Source organism: Ascaphus truei, chromosome 8 (assembly GCF_040206685.1).
Source record: "Ascaphus truei isolate aAscTru1 chromosome 8, aAscTru1.hap1, whole genome shotgun sequence".
Classification (NCBI taxonomy): Eukaryota; Metazoa; Chordata; class Amphibia; order Anura; family Ascaphidae; genus Ascaphus; species Ascaphus truei.
This window is the reverse complement of record NC_134490.1, coordinates 68,755,894-68,777,057: the sequence shown is the minus strand read 5'-3', so window position 1 is coordinate 68,777,057 and position 21,164 is coordinate 68,755,894. Positions and strand designations below refer to the sequence as shown.

The 21,164-nt window shown below is 43.9% G+C and overlaps 1 protein-coding gene across 3 annotated transcripts in view; it reads left to right on the top strand.

Annotated features, from left to right (window-relative positions):
• Window positions 1-694: 694 nt before the first annotated feature.
• SEMA4G (semaphorin 4G) overlaps window positions 695-21,164 on the top strand; it is a 165,600-nt gene continuing 145,130 nt past the window's right edge. For all 3 annotated transcript variants that reach the window (XM_075612468.1, XM_075612469.1, XM_075612470.1), the window contains exon 1: window positions 695-842. The gene's annotated coding sequence lies outside the window, so the exon portion shown is untranslated. The remainder of the gene's footprint in view (window positions 843-21,164) is intronic.

Genomic DNA, 21,164 nt, shown 5'->3' with positions numbered 1-21,164 from the left:
ATTAGATCAGCTATGGATTGGTGACATTGGTGACACCGTTTACTGGTAAAACGAGGAGAAAAAAAAGGAAAAAAAAGAAGATTGTTTGTATGCATGTATGTATATCTTTATTTATATAGCGCCATTAATGTATATAGCGCGTCACAGCAGTAATATACGTGACAATCATATAAATAACAAATAAAACAAATAACACATAATGGGAAGAGGCGCTTCAGATATAAAAGTGACATTTAGGAAAAGAAGTCCCTGCTCCGAAGAGCTTACAATCTAATTGGTTGGTAGGAAGAACGTGCAGAGACAGAAGTAAAAATAAATATTCGTTTTAAATAAATATTCCTGGGCTCAATATGTGTATATAAGTACATACAGATATATATTCAAACGTTTTATTGGTTAACTGCATACAGTATGTTAAGTGACCTCCACAGGACTCAGCGTCCTGGAAATATCTCTATCCCAGGTAAAACAAAGTAACTATTTTCCTGTGTAAAGTGTTGGAAAGCCTGTGTTTGGACGCAGTGAAACATGTTTACATTCACTAAACCCCATTATTGTATGATATGGTTCAGACAGCCAGTACTGAAGCTCTCGGACAATAAATAGGAGTGTATGACTGCGAAAAAGCGATATACTGTGTATATATATTGTATATCTCAGTCCAATGATGAGATGGAGGAGTACTGCGCTCTCCCGGCAGGCGGCGCTGGAGAGAACTCTGCCTTGCAGAGAGAACGTGCGCAGATCTCCGGGAGACGCTCAGTGCTCTCCGTGCAAACTGCAGCTTTACCCCGGGATCCCAGCACCGAAAACACCCTCTGCGACCTCCCAGCGGTAACACGGTAAGGGACATTGTCACTGAGTGCTCCCCCCCCCACACCTTTAACTCGCCGTGTCTGGGGGCACCCTCAGCATATCTGCACCTAGAAACACAGCACTACAACATATGTGCACCCCTCCACCCTCTCTCACTGCACGTTAGCACTACACCTCCCTCATTGTTACTGCTTCCTCGCCCCCTGCACCCTCAGTCACTGCTCCCTCTCCCCCTACTCCCTCTGTCACTGCTCCCTCTCCACCCTCATAGTTACTGCTCCCTCTCCCCCTGCACCCTCATAGTCACTGCTCCCTCTCCCCCTGCACCCTCTGTCACTGCTCTCTTCTCCCCTTGCACCCTCTGTCACTGCTCTCTTCTCCCCCTGCACCCTCTGTCACTGCTCTCTTCTCCCCCTGCACCCTCTGTCACTGCTCTTCTCCCCCTGCACCCTCTGTCACTGCTCTTCTCCCCCTGCACCCTCTGTCACTGCTCCCTTCTCCCCCTGCACCCTCTGTCACTGCTCCCTTCTCCCCCTGCACCCTCTGTCACTGCTCCCTTCTCCCCCTGCACCCTCTGTCACTGCACCCTCTGTCACTGCTCCCTCTCCCCTGCACCCTCTGTCCCTACACCCTCTGTCCCTGCATCCTCTGTCCCTGCACCCTCTGTCCCTGCACCCTCTGTCCCTGCACCCTCTGTCCCTGCACCCTCTGTCCCTGCACCCTCTGTCCCTGCTCTCTTCTGTCCCTGCTCTCTTCTGTCCCTGCACCCTCTGTCCCTGCTCTCTTCTCCCCCTGCACCCTCTGTCACTGCTCTTTTCTCCCCCTGCACCCTCTGTCACTGCTCTTTTCTCCCCCTGCACCCTCTGTCACTGCTCTCTTCTCCCCCTGCACCCTCTGTCACTGCTCTCTTCTCCCCCTGCACCCTCTGTCACTGCTCTCTTCTCCCCCTGCACCCTCTGTCACTGCTCTCTTCTCCCCCTGCACCCTCTGTCACTGCTCTCTTCTCCCCCTGCACCCTCTGTCACTGCTCTCTTCCCCCCCTGCACCCTCTGTCACTGCTCTCTTCTCCCCCTGCACCCTCTGTCACTGCTCTCTTCTCCCCCTGCACCCTCTGTCACTGCTCTCTTCTCCCCCTGCACCCTCTGTCACTGCTCTCTTCTCCCCCTGCACCCTCTGTCACTGCTCTCTTCTCCCCCTGCACCCTCTGTCACTGCTCTCTTCTCCCCCTGCACCCTCTGTCACTGCTCTCTTCTCCCCCTGCACCCTCTGTCACTGCTCTCTTCTTCCCCTGCACCCTCTGTCACTGCTCCCTTCTTCCCCTGCACCCTCTGTCACTGCTCCCTTCTCCCCCTGCACCCTCTGTCACTGCTATCTTCTCCCCCTGCACCCTCTGTCCCTGCTCCCTCTCCCCCTGCACCCTCTGTCACTGCTCCCTTCTCCCCCTGCACCCTCATTGTTACTGCTCACTTCTGCCCCCCCGCACCCTCATTGTTACTGCTCTCTTCTGCCCCCCCGCACCCTCATTTTTACTGCTCTCTTCTGTCCACCCGCACCCTCATTGTTACTGCTCTCTCTTCTCCCCCCTCCTCATTGTTACTGCTCTCTTCTCCCCCCCCTCCCTTCCTGCACTCTCATTGTTACTGCTCTCTGAATGGGGTGACTGTGCTCCCCTCTTAGGTACAGGAGAGCAGCTCAGATCCTGTAACAAACAGGAGGGAGGGGGGGGGGGGGGGAGAGGGGCAGGGATTTTCTGTTTGGTTTATGCTGCCTTTTCATGTTAATCCAGACAGGTTTGTGCTGTGCTCTGCAATCCCCTCCAGCATTACAGAGCCCGGATGTGTGCATATGTAACAGGTGTGCGTGCATGTGCATGCAAGAGGTAGATGTGTGCGTGTGTAAGAATTGTGGATGGTCAACATGCATACTAGAAATTATTGTGTTTTGACCTTTAATGATTTTTCTTAGTAACTAAACACTGATGTCTGTATATATCTTTGCAACTCGGGGTGACGAATATAGTTAGATCATAGACCATGGGTGGGCAATTCCAGTCCTCAAGGGGTCAGGTTTTCAGGATATCTCTGCTTCAGCACAGGTGGCTCAGTCTCTGAGCCACCTCTGCTGAAGCAGGGATATCCTGAAAACCTTACCCCTTGAGGACTGGACTTGCCCACCCCTGAGTTAGATCTTTCCCTCAATGGACACTTTCACCTATTTTGTATTATTCTTCACTGTATTTTGTCTTGTATAATATCTATGCCAAACACGGCATACAGACTGGGGCTCTATAAATACAATACAATATAATACAACACAAGCAGGCAGTGGTCGCTCGCTCCATGTGCTGCCAGCAGAGCAGCAGGGGGTGAGCTGCCAGTCACTGACCCAATATAACATGAAACAAAAGAAATACTGCAGGGCAACTTGTACTTCACTTCCATGTCCCAACAGGCCATATAATTAGAACCTGGAATTAAAAGCATAATTAGATTGGTGTAACTTGAAGGGCCCCCCCCCCCCCCCACCAAAGAAAAACTGAATGTTCTTTAGAAAATTACTGTCTTTGAAATCATTATCTTTTTTTTTTTTTTTTAATTAAGGGATAAAAAAAACTGTAAAACTTATTGTGTTGATAATATAGTGACTGGGTATTAGCACATCTATAGACACACACATACACACACACACACACACACACACACACACACACACACACACACACACACACACACACACACACACACATACGTGGGCTGATTTTTTCTTTTTTTAAATATATATTGTGTTCGTTTCTCATGATCACAACGGTCAATAATTTGCTTTTTCCCTTATGTCCATGAGCAGTGGTTGACAAATCACCAAAAAATCTACTCGCCACACAAAAAAATCTACTCGCCACCTAATACCAAACGTGTGCTGCTTGGGCCAATATTTACTCGCCCGGGGGTTAAATCCACTCGCCCGGGGCGAGCAAATGTATAGGTTTGTCGAACACTGTCCATGAGACATTGCTATTGAAGTCTCCCCCTCCTCTCTTTCAATGCAATACGCATCACTAACTGGAATCATGCTGCTTGGCATATCATTCAGGGACAATCCACATACAAGTAGAGGTACTAATGGCATTTAGACATCTTAGGCCTTGGCCATGTTTGGCGCTTGCTGGCGGAAGCGTGCTGATGCGCGCTCCCGCTCAGCACTGAGCCCCTACAGTCGCAATTAGAGTGGCTTTAGTAGGGGCTCACCTGCGCGTCCGCGCGCTTGAGGAAGCGTAGGTCTTAAGGGAATTTAAAATTCCCCCGCTTGCCGGCGAGACAGGCCGGTCACATGAGCGGTTCGCCCAATGAGGGCGAACCAGCTCCGTGACATCACTGGCCCGCCCCCGGCCAGTGACGCGCCCGCCCCCGGACCGCCCCCTGATGGCTGCTGAGAGCGCTTGCGGTAAGCAACCGCAAGGCCAGGGAAAGCACCCGCTTTCCCTGAGCCTCAGCGCGCCTCAGCACGCCAGCGGTAAGCGTGTCTGAGGCCTCACTTTTGCTGGCTTTGTTTGAAATGCTAACTACAGCATTTAGTGTATATGTTCTTTCTACAACACATGGTCACTTTTGTGCCAGTTTAAAACCCCTGCTGTTACTCATTCTAAGGCTGCATCTTTTCTGTTGATGGAGAGGGGAGATGTCAGATTTAAATCTCTGCTTATAGTAAGATAGTAACTAATTACATCTTTGGTTTTCCCATTCATTGAATTGTATGTAACAGATTGAATATCGCCTCCATGCATTTAGATTATGAAGGGCATATATATCCTATAAGAGAATATTTTAAAAGCCTCTGTAGCCCAGATTTACCCAACGTTACTAAGCTTTAGGACATGTAAAAGGCCACTCATTTGAAGTGACCATGCCAAAGTGTTCTAAGGCTGTGCACCATTTTTTGTGAATGTCAGAGTAACACCCTTGTCTAATATGGCAGTAGGTTGTTAACACCTAGTTAACAATGTAAATGGAAATAGGCACATAATTATCTATGTGTTATTGGCTTCTTGACATACTGTATATGGGTAAGAAAGGAGTGGCTCAGTGAGGTAAAGGCACAGACTCTGTTGAATTGGGTTCAATTCCGGTCTCAGCTCCTTGTGACCTTGGACAAGTCACTTTATCTCCCTGTGCCTCAGGCACCAAAACACAGATTGTAAGATCATCTGTCGGTAAAACTCCTAAGTGCTGCGTTCCACGCACAATACTGTAATTGTGAAGCACTTTGCGTTCCATTGGGAGAAAAGCGCTATATGAAATAAAGTTGTTGTTGTTATTATTATTAGAGACTAGTTTCTTGGGATGTCCATCCTGGCCAATGGTTAGTCCTTTCAGTAGAGGTATGTCGGACCTGGAGAATGGTGAATACTTTCACAGATATTGATTCCTTTCACATGTATAAGATGGCACATGGAAAATGCACAGGTATAGGTGTTCTACATGGGGACATTTTGAAATAAAAATGAATAACACTCACGTGGACTTGTGCAAAAGTGTTTAATACAATGGTTGATGGTTTCGGTCTTAACCTGGACTTTTCGTCAAGATGTATTTCATGTGTGCAGCATAGATTTGATCAATTTATGCATCTGTCTGCACCCGTGGCAGCAATCCTATGACGTGAGGGCTCCACTTTCTCTAAATAACACAGGGACATTGACATACTCGTCCATCAACTTCACATCAACCGTGTGTGTCCGGTTCAATAATCCCCAATGCTAGTCTATTAGAGACTTTGGTATAATAGACAAAGATCCCAAGAAAGACTAAACTTGATCATTATCATACATACTGTTGACCTTGGGTTAATTGGCAGGTAGTAGATAACTCAAGGTCCCTAGCAGCCAGGCTGCCATCTTTGTTTCCACGCACGATCATGGAAAACTTTTATCTCCAGGACCAAATCTCAGTTTAGAAAACAAATTGCACCTCCTGGGTCGCCGACGGTTAACATTGTAATCGGGTAAAATGCTTCAGTGGAAGGGACGGCCCAGACTGAAGAGCTCTTCATACAGTAGATGCAGTTGCAAGTCTCCTACTCAGGTTTATAGCAATTTAATTGAAGAATTCTCAAGTCTAGTCAATGAAACAGAAGTGTTAAAAGGATGATGCTCAAAAAGAAATGAAATGCACACAGGAGACTAAAATATGAGTTGCCTTCCATGTCAGACAAATGAGATTCTACATACTAACAGAGATAAAATGTTGGTACAAATTTCATAATTAGGCAAGTAATTCATTTGGTTTACTCCATTTTGGTAAATATTTTAGTCTTGCATTAAACGGGCATTCACTCATAATATATACATTTTTGCATGACAGATGCTCCAATAATAAGAGAATGGAAAATGTGTAGATGGTTATACTCCAAGATAATTAGTGGTAAAGATTAGGGGGGGAGGGGGGAGGAGTAATGATGGCGGATTTGACTCCGCAACCCCCTAGCAGATTTTCTGGGAGTTTATTTTATGTACTGCTGAACTTAACGTTTTGCCCACAGTGCAAATATGTCTTACTGCGGATCTTCGCGAAATAATCCAATTCAGTATTGTTCCATTTGAGAAGTTCCTGGTTTCTGCAAGTGGTATATTGAATGACTCCAGCTGATATAAAGCTGGGTCCAGCAGCACTCAGAACGGCTGAATCCGCGGATTGGATTCTACAAATCGGGCTGCGGAATGCAGAGTGTTTGGGTAATAATAATAAAAATCGCTCTTCTTGACATTGATCCGCTGAAATGTGCAGACCAAAGGAACGTCCGATTCGCTGCGGATCCAAATTCACAAAAAAAATGCGTCCATCTTTAGCTTTAACTGTGGTTTGGGATGAAAAAGCAGAGAATAGTCATTACCTAATTTCCATAAGAATCCAATAAGTGCGCGGAAAAAGGGCACAGGTACATTTTAAATGTAGAAAAAAAATTGTGTCGTGAATAGATATCTTTTATTACATGCAATGATATCATTTGTTTCAGAGCAGATACACTGTGGTGAGTAAAGTTCACCTGGGTATTGTTCGTCTATAAATCAGGATTGTATTAAAACCACTAATAAATGTTTGAAGCCAGAAGCCTTTAAATGCATATTGGCGCCGTATTGCATGTTTGACTATTTCGTCAGAACCCACTAAACAAACGGCCTTTGTATTTAAATGAGCTAGAACCCAGTTTTATAGGTATTGTTCATTTTGCAACGGGTTCCACAAGTACATGACACGTTGTAACCTATGAAAGTCGCAGTGGCATATACACATGCATTGCCACACTTGTACCGAGAATCTCCTGCGCTTGCAACATTGTGTACACCTTGAGTTACCTGGAAATGGATGTTTATTCTGATGTGTGATGGATCTCGCGATGTACCGCGGTTTGCTGTTAATTTCCTGAGGGAGACTTTGTGAGTAAGTAAGACACTGGTTGTTATGGACTGGTACTTCAGTCTGAGGATCCGGGCTATACAAAGAAGACCTTCTTCTGCAGTGACTGTGGCAGCCGGAACGAACCCCTTATGGTTTTTCTTACCATTTCTGTTGCCCAAACCTGTTTGATGTTAATAGGCTTTGACAGGCATATGCTGTACCTTGGCACCGGAAGCGTTATTGGAGTGCGCACTGTTCGATGAAGGACGTTTTGTACCCCCAAAATGAAGTGTATCGATTTGGTATGTGATGTATGGTATCCATTATTATTTGGTCCACAGTTATTCTGTAATTCCCTACTCCAATTGAAAATGCCGTTTGATTTGCTAATTTAACTCTTACACAAGTGTCTTTGTTGTGCAGTGATTATTTTTGCCTCCGGTGATATCATCTTTTTATATTCAGGTTTCTGAGTATGATAAATGCTGATCACTTGTTCTTTGTTGAGTTGGAGCTCCAGGCTGTAAGATACAGCTGGATCTCACATGATGAAAGAGAGAGATGGTGGTGCACTGCTGAAAAAACTCACCAAGGGTAGGTCGATAACAGCAAAAATAAACTTTATTGGCACATTGACAGGATTAAAAAAAACACTCTGAGTTTTGCTGTTATCGACCTACCCTTGGTGAGTTTTTTTAAGCAGTGCACCGCCGTCTTTTTCATCAAATCACCGGAATCCGGCTGGAGCTCGCCAACCATGGTTCATCTTGCAAGAGAACACTCCGTGAGTACGTTTTAAGTCCATCACTTCCCGTCGTTTGCTCGGTTACTCTACACACTGCAGAGACTGTTTTCCTTGGTGAAATTGTGACGAAGAGGCTTTACACAGACTGGGTCTTGCAACTTTTCAATTGGGCCTGTATTTCCCAAGTCACAGTGTATCTATATCTATCCATTGAATTATACATCAAATGCTACAAGGATACAACTCACTGAGAATTATGTATCAATCGCTACAGGTGAACTGACTTCTTTACATGTGTCTGGCTACACTTTATAGAATTGTTTGTCCTTTTATGCGGTTTAGAAGCGCTGTTCTCGCTTGGAATTTCCTAAGCACATTTTTTCTGGATCTCACATGAGATATGGTGAAAGGGGGAAGGTTGGTTCCTTGTGGAGCCATGTTCACTCATTTTAGTAAGTTATTGAATCCTATGTGCTACATAGTGACGGGAAGATGTAGGTTGTAATGTCGGTTTATGTGTTAGTCCTCTTCCAATTGAACAGGTTCTGCAACATATTCAATAATCTGAGATGGTGCCGATTGGGGCACGATGGCACAGAAACTCATTGACTTCACTGACTGAATAAATGATGATTATATTATTTTTTTGCGGATAATATTGAAAAAACTGTGGTGATTCATTTCAAAGCTGTCATGTTTTATTTCAGGACATATTTTTTCAGACATGTTGCTGCTTCATATACATTTTTTATATAATTTTGTATGAATTTTGGTAATTCTATAGACTGCATTTCTATAGAAAAAACTACTCAAAGAAAGCACATTTTAACCCAAATAATAAGATATGACCATTTGAAAGCTCTATCTAGTGAAGTTGGCTTAGATTTACTGAAATGCAACTTCACACAAAAGCTTTTGTTACCAAAACCAGTAATATTTAGTAATTGTTCCATCTGTTTTACGAATCAATTGCCAGCATCTAGTTTTAATGATAACAGCATGTTCTTGTATAGCGCTGCTAGTTTTAGCGCTTTACATTGATATTTTGCAGGCACAGGTCCTTGCCCCGTGGAGCTTACAATCTATGTTTTAGGTGCCTGAGGCACCAAAGGAGATAAAAGGGAGATAACGTGACTTGCCCATGGTCACAAGGAGCCGAAATTGGGAATTGGACCAGGTTCTCCTGCTTCAATCTCAGTGCCAGTCAGTGTCTTTACTCACTGAGCCGCTCCTTCTCTCATGTATTACCTTTTAGTATTATACTTGGTATCCACAACATTGCTCTATCCTGGTCAGAGCCAGCTTGATGTCGGTGCCACGGTGCCCCTGCACAGAGCCCCACGTGTAGAGGCCCCCGCGCTCTTTCCCAAAACAATTAAAATGATTGTCTGGGGAGAGCACGAGGCTTCTGTAAGTATCTCTTACCTGGTCCGCCGGCATCTCCCAGCATCTCCTCCTGCAGGGAGGTCATGATGCCGCGACGTCTGAGGAGATGTCGGACCAGGTAAGGTGCCCCGCAAAAGCCCTATAGCACCAAGCCTCACGCAATACCGAGCCGGCCCTGATCCTGGTTATCATCATACCTCTCCCATCGAGCATTTTCTGTCTCTGTTGCTAACATGTCTGTCTTCTGTTGGTGAACCTCAGGGCTCTATTCTGGGACCTCATCATTTCTCTCTACACACTATCATTTGGTGACCTCATCAACTCTTTTGGCCTTTGGTATCATCTCAATGCAGATGATACACAGATATTCACTGCTACCCTCACTCCTGAAATCTTGTTACAATCTCGGATTGCCTCCTGGCTATATCCTCGTGGGTGGTACTCAGTGGCCTTAAAATTAATGTCTAAAACTGAGCTCCTCATATTTCCCCAGAAACCTGGCCTAATTCCCATCACAGTAAACAGAACTACCATCTATCCTGTCACCAAAGCACGTTGCCTAGGAGTAACATTTGAGTCCACCCTCTCGTTCTTCTCCATTCACAGCATGGCTAAATTTGTCGCTTCTTCCTCTGTAATGCCAAGATCTGCTCTCTCCACTGTCAATCCACTGCTAAAACTCTATTGCATGCCCTTACCCTCTCCCATCTGGATTATTGTAACATGCTAATAACAGGCCTCCCCGTCTCACAACTTTCTCATTTGCAATCTATCCAAAATTCTGCTGCTAGAGCAATTTCACTTTCTCCCAAAACAGTCTCTGCTCATCTCCTCCTTAAATAACTCTCTTGGCTTCCCATCAAATTTCAGATCACCTACAAAGTTCTCCTCCTTACCTTTTTAAGGCTCTCCACTCATCTGCTCCTCCCAGCATATCAGCTTTGACCCCCTCTGCTAGTCTCCTGCACTCTACCCATAACGCTCTCCTCTCCCACCCTTTCACCTCTACTGCTCTCTCTCGCATTAAACCATTTTCCCTCACTGCCCCTTACCTGTGGAACTCCCCTGCACTCTGTATATGCCAAGCACCTTCTCTCCCCACCTTTAAGTCAAACCTTTAAAAAAAACCTCCTAAATTAAGCATGGTAGAGAAGGAGCGGCTCAGTGATTAAAGACACTGACTCTGTAAACCATGACACTGGGAATTGAATCAGGTTCCCCTGATTCAAACTCGTGTCAGCTCCTTATGCCCTTGGACATGTCACTTTTATCTCCCTGTGCCTCAGGCACCAAAAACATAGATTGGTAAATCACTTGGGCAGGGACGGTGTCTGTAACATTCCTATGTGCTCTGTACCGCGCACTATACTGTAATGGTGACGCGCTTTGAGTCCCATTGGGAGAAAAGCACTATATGAAATAAAGTTATTGTTATTTCAATAGCCTGGAGTCATGGCGACTGTCCCACACCCACAGTCACTCCTACTAAACATTGTGGCCAAGTACTGCCATCTCCTGCACTTATTCCCTCACCGGCTGTCTCTGTAAGCCCACGTCCATAGTTAGTGTGACATCGCGCTCGCAGCACACACAAGCCTGTATGGCAGTGCACACGGCCATAGAGCGGGCGCGACCGATTTTTCCTGAGTCAAATTCATTTGTTTGTGTCTCGCAATGGCCAGGTCACGTGCGCAGTTCAGCCAATGAGGGCGAAGCGCTCACGTGATGTCACGGGCACGCCCCCAAGAATTTAATTGGAGCTGCTCTTGGTCACGTCTCCTCCTCCAGACCCCACAAGCCATGGATCGCGTGATGTCACGCGCTCCGTCGAGTGCGCGCCTACAATTGTACATGGCCTTAGTCTCCCGACATACCACTTAGCGTGTAAGCTCTCTGGAGCAGGGATTTCCTTTCCTACTGTTTGTTTTAGTTTTCACTTATAGTATTATAATTTCCTGTACTACATTGTCTCTTTGTAAAGCGCTAAGTACATTAACGCTATATCTATATATATATATATATATATATATATATATATATTACTATAGAATACTAATATTAACAGTTGCTGCCTAATGTTCAGCTACACACAATAGCATATATATGGGGAAAGGGGGGAAACAACGGCGCAAATGACTGTTAACTGTATAATAATTTGAGCACAAGTAGAATGGGTGTATAGGTTAGGTTTGCCAATGATTCTGAAATGAAATGAAGAGAAACAAAATATAGTGAAGTACGTTTAGTTAAAATATATGCGCAAAAGTAGATCGCTACTTACAAAGTAGCAGATGTAAACAAGCATGTAGGATATTATAATCCTCTCCGTCCTGCTGCCTGGAGTTGCTGTATGAATCCTTCACGTGGAGCGCCAAGAAGCGCCGTGCTGGTTCTCCTCTGCCTGCAGCCCTTCTCCGTGACTTCCTGGTTGATCCTCTGGTCTCGCGGGACTAGCCCGCTGACGTCACTCCGCCGAGATTTTGGCCGAAATTTGGATATAGTCTCCAGTAATGAGCAGGGGGTTTTGCTGGAATGTAATGTTGGATAGGGATGCTGTCCTAGTTCCAGGACGAAACTAGTAGGGAGGAGGCTCTAAGACAAACTTTCAGCATCCCTATCCAACATTACATGCCAGCAGAACCCCCTGCTCATTACCGCAGGACGGAGAGGATTATAATATCCTACATGCTTGTTTACATCTGCTACTTTGTAAGTAGCGATCTACTTTTGCGCATATATTTTAACTAAACGTACTTCACTATATTTTGTTTCTCTTCATTTCATTTCAGAATCATTGGCAAACCATACCCCCATTCTACTTATGCTCAAATTATTATACAGTTAACAGTCATTTGCGCCGTTGTTTCCCCCCTTTCCCCATATATATATATTTATATCTATCAGCTTAATTGTAAAGTAAAGTATATTAATCAGCTATGCAAAAGAGAATTTTTTTTTTTTGTGGTAGAATAAAGTTCAGAAGAACCATTATTCAAACCTTTAGCTTATTTTCTGCTCAATTATAAAGCTGTGATAGTTGAAAGTGAAAGGTGATTGTTGATTGAATGGAACTATCAGAGCAGAAGCTTTTCTTATGGATGCCAAAGTGTCGTATAAAAACATTGGCGTGTCAAAGCCAGGATGCAAGAACAATGTTTTCTTTTCATTGGAGATGTGCATAAGAATCACAAAATATGGGTTTGATTTCATGTATAAAATAGAAAGTGACACATGAGCGAACTGTTTTAGTCCCAGTCTTTCCAAGGTTCTGGTATTCTTTTATATTGCATTCTGTCTCTTTCAGATAGTGATGTGGGTCTCATGGTCCCTCTATGAAATATATATATATGTATATATATATATATATATATATATATATATATTTGCAAATAAAATTATTATACGCATCTAACTATTGGGCACCCAAAATGCACTCCCCAAAATGTAAAAACCCAAATAAAGGCGCATACATCTGGAGTACTAAAGAATGAATCCTGAGCAATTTACTGCCCCACTGTAAAGGTTAAGAAGAATGGAAATACTCTTTTAAATAGTAGTTTTGCTTGCTTGGTTACTTTGAAGTAAGTGGCCAAGTAGGTAGATGAAGCCTTCCTAAACTACAAAACCTAGTGCAAGTTGTCTCTCCTGAGAGGAGCAGTAGGAGTTTCTCCCGTGCCCTTCCATTGGTAGAGTGGTCGGGGGAGAGAGCCTGCTATTATATGCATTCCTGAAGGGTATCAGAAACTAGATGTGTCACACTGCAGCTTTAACTTTAAAGTTTTACACAAGGATCACACGTACAATTGGCTAGTTGTTTAGTTACTGTAGTATTTAATAACCTGTAAAACATTGGATTTGGGATCAGTGAACCACAAACTGAAAGCAACCAAATTTCCCTTATTATTATTATTATGACACAGTGCTGCACAGACGCCGTGAAAACACTGTCTGCTATTTAATAGCCGGCATAACACGACTTGTAGCAGGTCTGGTTCATAGCCTCGTGTCTGCCATGTTCTGTGAAGCACGTTGGTAAATACTTTTGCTTAAAACAACCAATTACTACTGCTGTACATCAGCATTGTTACACTTCTTATATGATCTGCTGCTGCTGTTGTTTCTATCACAAGCCGCAGGTTCTGAGTTTGCACTAAAAAAAAAGAACGAGGAGCGAGTGTTTAATTAAAGCAGCAGTTACCCTCTCCCTCCCCCCCTCTCCCTCCCCCCCCCCCCCCCCCCCTCAACTTGATTTTTCATTTTTTTTTTGTTAAATAAAGCTTCCCCTGAACCAGGATGTCCCACAGAGCTAATCCCTGGTCCCCTAACCTCTGAGGATTCCTGGTTCCCTAGCAGCAAGACACAATGATTTTTGCATTTTCTAATAAAACTATGGCCACGTCTCAGGTAAAAGCAGCCTGGATTCGTGCTTTTCCAGAGAATACATTAGACGGTATTTTATAGAGCGAACCCCTGGGACACATATATATTATAACCTAGCTCCGAGGCATACTTACTCAGTACCAGAGTTAGATTTGTAGCTTTTACCTCTTATAGCTAATATATCTTATATCAGAGATAGTATAATACAGTGCAATGAGCTCTGGGACTTTTTAAAGTTTAATCTAACCACATAAAAAATGATGACCCCGGTACCGATAAATCCCACGTGTTTGAGAAACAGGGGACCCCACAGTAGGAGATTTGCTGTTCTTTGATCGGCTATGCACCTTTTGGGGAAGGAGGAGAGAGACATAAAGCTCCTACAAAGGAGGAGATGTTTAGACCAAGGGTGCACAATCTTTCCCCCCTGCATCCCCCTGCCTGCTGTCCTCCCCTGCTCATGGGGAAGATGGAGCCATTAATAGGATTCCTCCATGATACGCTAGGGAAAGTAACCAAAACATGGGAGCAAAGGTGTAAACCCTTCCCCCGACCTGAAAGCACTGGCAAACCTGCTGACAATATAAGACGATTGAGAAATGGCCTGTCACGATGCGAAGCGATGGTGTAATGTGTATGAACGAGAAGTTTTGTATGAAGAAATAGCCTCTGTCAAATCATATATCCAAGTGCCTCGTCACCCATCCCCCTCCCCCACAGCAAATAACATTGTTCACCCTTCCCTTCAATGTGCATGTTATTACCATGAAAGGAACCATACAACAATGGTTGGAAATATATATATTATCATAGATCTTGTACTGCTGTTTCTGCCATGGCTCACCACTGCGCTGGAACACGTTGCTCCAGGCAACGGTCCATACAAAAGGGACTTCCATTTTTAGCCTTGTTTTACCGTTTTTTATGGCGTTTTTTTTCTTTCCGAACAGATTTGATTTTCTTCCTTCTGAGCGACGATACAGAAATCATACGCTGTACTGGGCGGGTTACAGACCTCCCTGGCTTGTTATTGTTTTGATTAAGGCGTAGATTCACTAAGATCTCGGACAGGTAAAATAATGCGACTTAAATAAAACTGGTACGGATGTTATTTAGCGCCTTTTTATATACTAACATAATTACAAACAAAAATAATGTCCGTACATGACCTCCAGTCCTGGTATGTTATGATAATGCTACACTCTCCATTAAATAACGTGACGTTGCTACAGTCTTTGTGTTACTCCCAACCAGACCAGGAGAAAGGGCTTGGAGGGTAGAGAATACTAGATGATACAAGTTCATAAAATAACGGTTATGCACTTTTTTCATGTATTGACCACTTAGCAGCCCAAGTGGCCAGCTAGCAATGGGCAACCTAGTGAATTTAGGCCTAAATCTACCAGGGAATAAATCCCTCCATATGACCGTTTCCCAGATGTCCTGCTCTGCAGAGCAGGGATCTGGAGACGATATCACGATAAGGGTTGCTTGAGGACAGGGGCACCTAAATGAACTGGAAGACATGCATGCATTTTTGAGGATTACAATTTTAAGTTTCTAATGATATGAAACCTCTTTTTTTAAGTTTTGTGAATCTGTTGCTTAGATGGTTTATTGAAGCAGCCCTAAACCTAATAGGGTGCAGAGATATATAGTTACATAGTAAAACGATAAAAGCAGTGGAGGCGTATAATTAATGGGCAGCATATCGTGGTAATAATTCTTACATATTGGATGTCTAGAGGCAGATCAGAGTGGCAGTGCTTGGGGTTCACTTCTTGGGGACTGGAGTTGGGAACCACTGGTAGAGCATTGTGTTCAAAATTTGTATATCTTAATTCAATTGCCACAAGGGGGTTGGAAACCTCTCGGGGTCTGTGAGATGTCTCCAAGGGGTTTGGCAAAAAGAAAACTATACTTGCAGGTCCCATGCATTGTATTGTGTTCCAGAACCCGTGTGAGGCCTCCAAACTGCACCTTAACATGGGTGGTATAGCAATCAATTACAGCAGGAGCTTCCAAAGTTGCTACCCACAATGCTTTGCATCCACAGCAGCAAGGCCTTGTGGGGCGTGAGTTGGAAGCTCCCTCAGTAATTGACAGCTATACCCTACCATGCTGTCTGCACACTGAGGGACAGTTTTGGGCGTTAAGCGTATGTTCCTCCCATAAGCACAGGACACTATGCAGCAGTAAGATTAATCAATTGGGGATTCACTGAACAAACATTTTCTAGTAGGGTGGGAACTGCTCTTTAAGCAGCACTACATGCTGCATTGCGGGGGTGGGGGGGGGGGGTTCATTATTATTATTTTTTTTAATTGCAGGTTTTGAAGTAGGGAGTTTCTGGAGCTGAACTGTGTTAATTTCAGCTCCGGGGATCCCCTGCTTCCAGAGATACCTCCGTAGGTGTGCCGGTATCTATACAGCCAGGGAACTGGTGTGCCTAACGAAATGGTGGCATTTAAATGTCCCGCGTCACGGGGGGCCCAATAAGAAGCCGTGAGATCATCCGTTTCCTATTGGCCAGTGTGCCCGGGACAATTAAACTGCACAGGGATACCAACACCCCCTACCGAGGTAAGTATTTATGGAAGCATGGGGTCCCGGATCTGAAATTAACTCTGTTTAGCTCCGGAGACCCCCTGCTTAATATAATAATAATAATAAATGCAATGCAGCATGGTATGTGGCTTTAGTGCATAGAACTCTGCATGAAAGTCATCTCTCTAAATGTTGTGAAATATCACCTGTTTTTGTAGTCTGGCCTTGCAGCATAGATTGACAGAGTAGGGCGGATCAACATTACTTTGAGGTCATTGGCTCGTCGCTTTTTCACGTGGTAGAATATTTATTTGGTCTGTTTGGGGACAAGGAGCAACGCTAATCAAGTTCACAACTTACTGCGGCTTGTTCTATACTAAAATGGACATTTTCTCAGTGGCAAAGTGTGGCGATTCTGGGAAATTGCATGCAAATGAGCACCCATGCTGTAATATAAATTGCAGAACATTCTCTTACATTTTATGGTCCCACTCAAATAGGAGTAGAAGCAGAATTGCAAGACATAGCTATGTATATTAATAACATAATAGACAATAGATATAATACAAGGGTTTGGTAGACTTGGAAAATATTTTCAAAATATATGTATGTAACCCTCCATGTCCGGCTTCTAGTTAGATTACATCGGTATGCAATATTTAGCATAGATTATGGACGCATGTCTTCTTTTTCAACCTCATCTACTATGTCAGGGGTGCGCAACCTGGGGGGCACGGGATTTTGTTGGGGGGCGCAGCGCTTGCAGCAGCCCCGCGCTCTTCCCCGAGGCATTTAAGTTGAATGCTGGGGGTCCGCGTGAGGCCTCTGCAACCTCAATTTACCGGAGTTCTGTAGTCTTCTATAGCAACGCAGCGTCAAATGACGCTGGGTCACATGACCCGCAGCGTCATTTGACGCTGGGTCACAGAGAAGGGGCGCACGAGCGCTGGAGTTGTCATACGGGGAGCGCAGCTCCAAAACTTTGCGCACCCCTGTACTATGTAAGTATGTTAGCTTGATTCAGGATGCTGGACTCGGTGCTGTATTCAGGCGGCTGGGTGATGAGGTAGCAAGGATGAAAATAATGAGCGCCAGGAACTTTTGTAGTACAATATCAGTATTTATTCATGTCCTCAGGCACGGGGACACACCACACACACACACACACACACACACACACACACACACACACACACACACACACACACACACACACACACACACACACACACACACACACCTTTGTACTATTTTCTCGTGGTTATTCATGAATACTGTGCTTCCTTAAGTGCCCACTCTTAACACTCAGAGGGAGGTATATCTGCTTAGTTGCATTACTGGTATTGAACCCGGCGCCCCCCTTGTCTTTGAGTCACTTCTGTTATACCCCATTTAAGCTGGGCTCTTACTGGGATCCTGACCAGTCCTATGCAGGTGGATTATACCTTTGTCCTGTCTAGGAACTGCCACTTCCATACAGGCTGAACTGAATACTGGTATGGATCTGCCGGTAGGGCCGATCCGCCGACACCCGGAAACCCTCTGTCTGTGGTGTGTCATTTCCCCCTCTCTGGGACCTACTGGATTCCACCAGCCATTTTCTGGGATCCTAACCTAAAGGGCACTGTCCCTGTCTACAACATAATAAATAAGTGCGACCTGGTCTTTTCTATTACTTTATTAATACATCCCTATCTACTTCCCACGAGGCTCCTCTCATCTTGTCCTCCTAGAACCTGATTTTTCTAGAGCCTTCCTCCTATCCTAAATACCCCATTGTGACGTGAGGATCCCTATGGCAACACAGGGTGGCCCAGCATACACTAACCTGCTAGTAACCCCTTAGGAGGGGGGGTTGCACACAGTAATTTTACACACAGACTGTTCTGATTTAATGAAAGTATCCTAATTTCTAAATATATCTAGATACTTTTCCAAGATGCAATCATTTCTCATTCCTCCCTTCATGCTAACTGTGTTCATCTACACAACCACGAAACTGCTACGATGGTCAGATGCTGTGTGTTTGTGATCGGGGAAAAAAGGACAACACTGAATAGGAAGTCATCATAAGTGTAATCCTTAGACCATTTTATATTATGCGCAATCATTATTTAAAGTGTACTTCTTCTTTAGATTCTTATTTATAAAAAAATTTAAATGCATATTCTGTACAGTGATTTTGAAGTTGCTGCTTTATCTGCTCAAATAAATGCACATTTATTGTATTTTTATCATTTCCTTTATACCACTGGTACAAAAAGTTGATTGACTCTTTTCTTGGCACCATGGGCCAATAATCTTTTTCCCGGCCCCAGTTTTGGCACAGTTAGGAATGTTCGTTTATCCTGCTTGAACGTGTTTGCAGATATAATTAGTTTTCGGTTTCCTTTGCACAGTTATTAACAGTACAAGAATAGAGGCAGCCGTGCAGAAAAGAACAACGTTAGTTTCCTTAACATTGTTTGTTAAAACCAACCTCTGCCGTGCAGAAGGAAATGTTGAAATTGTTAACTTTTCCCATATGAACCACGAAATATATGCTATACATGCTGACATAAGAAAATAAGTTACTTCTTTTTGCGTGGTTAGAATAAGAAACAGAGTGAAGTAATTATTTTTAGAATCCATGTTCTTTGTGTTGGCTCTGGGTAATATATATATATATGTGTGTGTGTGTGTGTGTGTGTGTATATAAATATGTTTGAAGTAGGTGGTCATCTTAGCTGAATCGTGTTGATTTCAGCTTCAAGGACCCCTGCTTCCCGAGAAACTTACCTCGGAAGGGGCTGGTGGTACCAGCCCAGACGGGCTATCGAAATTTCGGCTTAAATGTCCCGCGTCCTGCAGGCCAATAGGAAGCCGTGATGTCAACCCTTGCGGCTTCCTATTGACTCACGTGATGAGGGAACCTTAAACAGCGCAGAGATACCGGCACTCCCTTCTGAGGCAAGTACTGTATCTTGGGAAGCAGGGGGTCAATGGAGCTGAAATTACAGCGATTCAGCTCAGAAGACCCCCTGCTTCATATCTCTATAGCTCTCTCTCACTCATCTTGATTGCTATTTCTTCTGGGTGAAAGCACGATTCATCAGTGGTGGGTTTTTTTTCTTCTCATTTTTCATCTGCTGGATTATGTCCTGTTTTCTTGTGCAATTTCTTGCAGAAATCCGCCACTCTCTTTATCAGTGCGCAATCTTTTATTGTTTATCCATCATCTCTTGAGTGAGATCATTTGTTTCTTCCCGATCATGTCACTACTTTGTCTTCTGTAAACTTTTGACATCAGCGATTGTCTTCTGCACCATATCACAGTTCCATTTTCTTGACATCTTTAGTTATACGCTTGCGGATCACCTTGCATAGCTCGGTATATTCCATTTTTCCCCCCTCCGTCTTGGGACTGCTTCACTTCTTGTGCTTGCCTCAGTAACTGCGTTGTCTCCTCTGACATTTTCACCTGTTTGTTGTTAGGGATTCTTCCAGTTCGTTTTCTGCGCTTTCAACTGCAATCTTCATAATTGTCTGTGAAACTGTCCCCATGCATTCTGAGCAAGCAGAAGCGATTTCCTAGGTGAAATTCTCTGCTGTTCTTTTTGAGGTTCTTGATGTTGATTGTTTCTGACTTCTTTATGCGTTTTCTTCCCCCTATCTTCGCATTAAGATGTCATTTGCAGCTAACAATCTGTGATCACTTCCTGTCAAAACAGTTAAGGTCGGCGCAGTCTTCAGTCACGTGTTTCTTAGCTAGGATATAGTCCATGTCTATCTTCATTCCATTGGGTTTACTTCATTCCATTTTCTATTGAAGCATAAATTCATAATGCAGACGTTTTCACATTTGGAAAATTCTACAAATCTGTCTCCACTTTCATTCCTGTTGCGCCAGCTCTGCTTATCTACTGATGCTTCGTCTTTCTGCTGGCCACCAATCTTTGCAGTGAAATTTCCCATAATGATTTTGAGGTGGCAATTTCTTTTGTTGTTAAGTTGATTGATTTCATGGTGGTCTTCCACTTCATTGTCGCCTGTGTGTCCTTGATGTTGAGGCGTGCACTTGGGTAATTTGAAGCTTGTATCTCCTTGTCAATGAAATTATTCTGGTTGCTCTTCTATACTCTGCAATGTTGTTTTTCTGTCTCTTGTTAACGATGATTGCCTGCCATTCGTATTGGACTATACATTTGGTCAGATCTATATATTTTCACCTTGGAGGCGCCGGTTCTTTGTATTTATTGTTAACAATGATGCCTACGCCACTGATTCTTCTTTTTTTCCCCATACTTCTGTAATATAGTAACTGTCCACTTTTAATCTTCAATGAGACCTTTATCCTCTTGCTTCATTAAGTGCAACAATATTCCATGTAATCTTTTAAAGCGTGTCTTCCAGTTCTTGCAGTGCTGTCTCACTGCGGTTGTAGGTAGTCAGTTTTGAGGTTTGAAGGAGAGCGGGTGTTTAACCCTAAGGCCCGTTCCATACTGCATGCGGCCGTGCGCATGCACGTGCCGCATGCTTTTCCCTGTTATAGAGCCGTGTGTGTGTGTGTGTGTGTGTGGGTGGGTGTGTGTGTGTGTGTTCCACTATACATCTTCTTGAACACCTGTTTCCATGCTCCTGCCACGTTGAGATAAGGGTTTGAGAGAAGGCGATATGTATATCATTCTCACATTGGGAATGAAACATATTGGAGACAATGAGAATCAACAAGTAAGATATGCTGCCAGCTTGAGAAAATTAGCAAGTTATATGTTTACTACAAACATGCCAAATATTGAATTGTCTGATTAGAAGAATTTTGTTGGTGCTATAAGATTAGCAAGTCATAAATGTTTCATTGACGTTCTGTAAGAAGCCCTGCTTTGTAAATACATTTAAATAGATACAAATTTATTAAG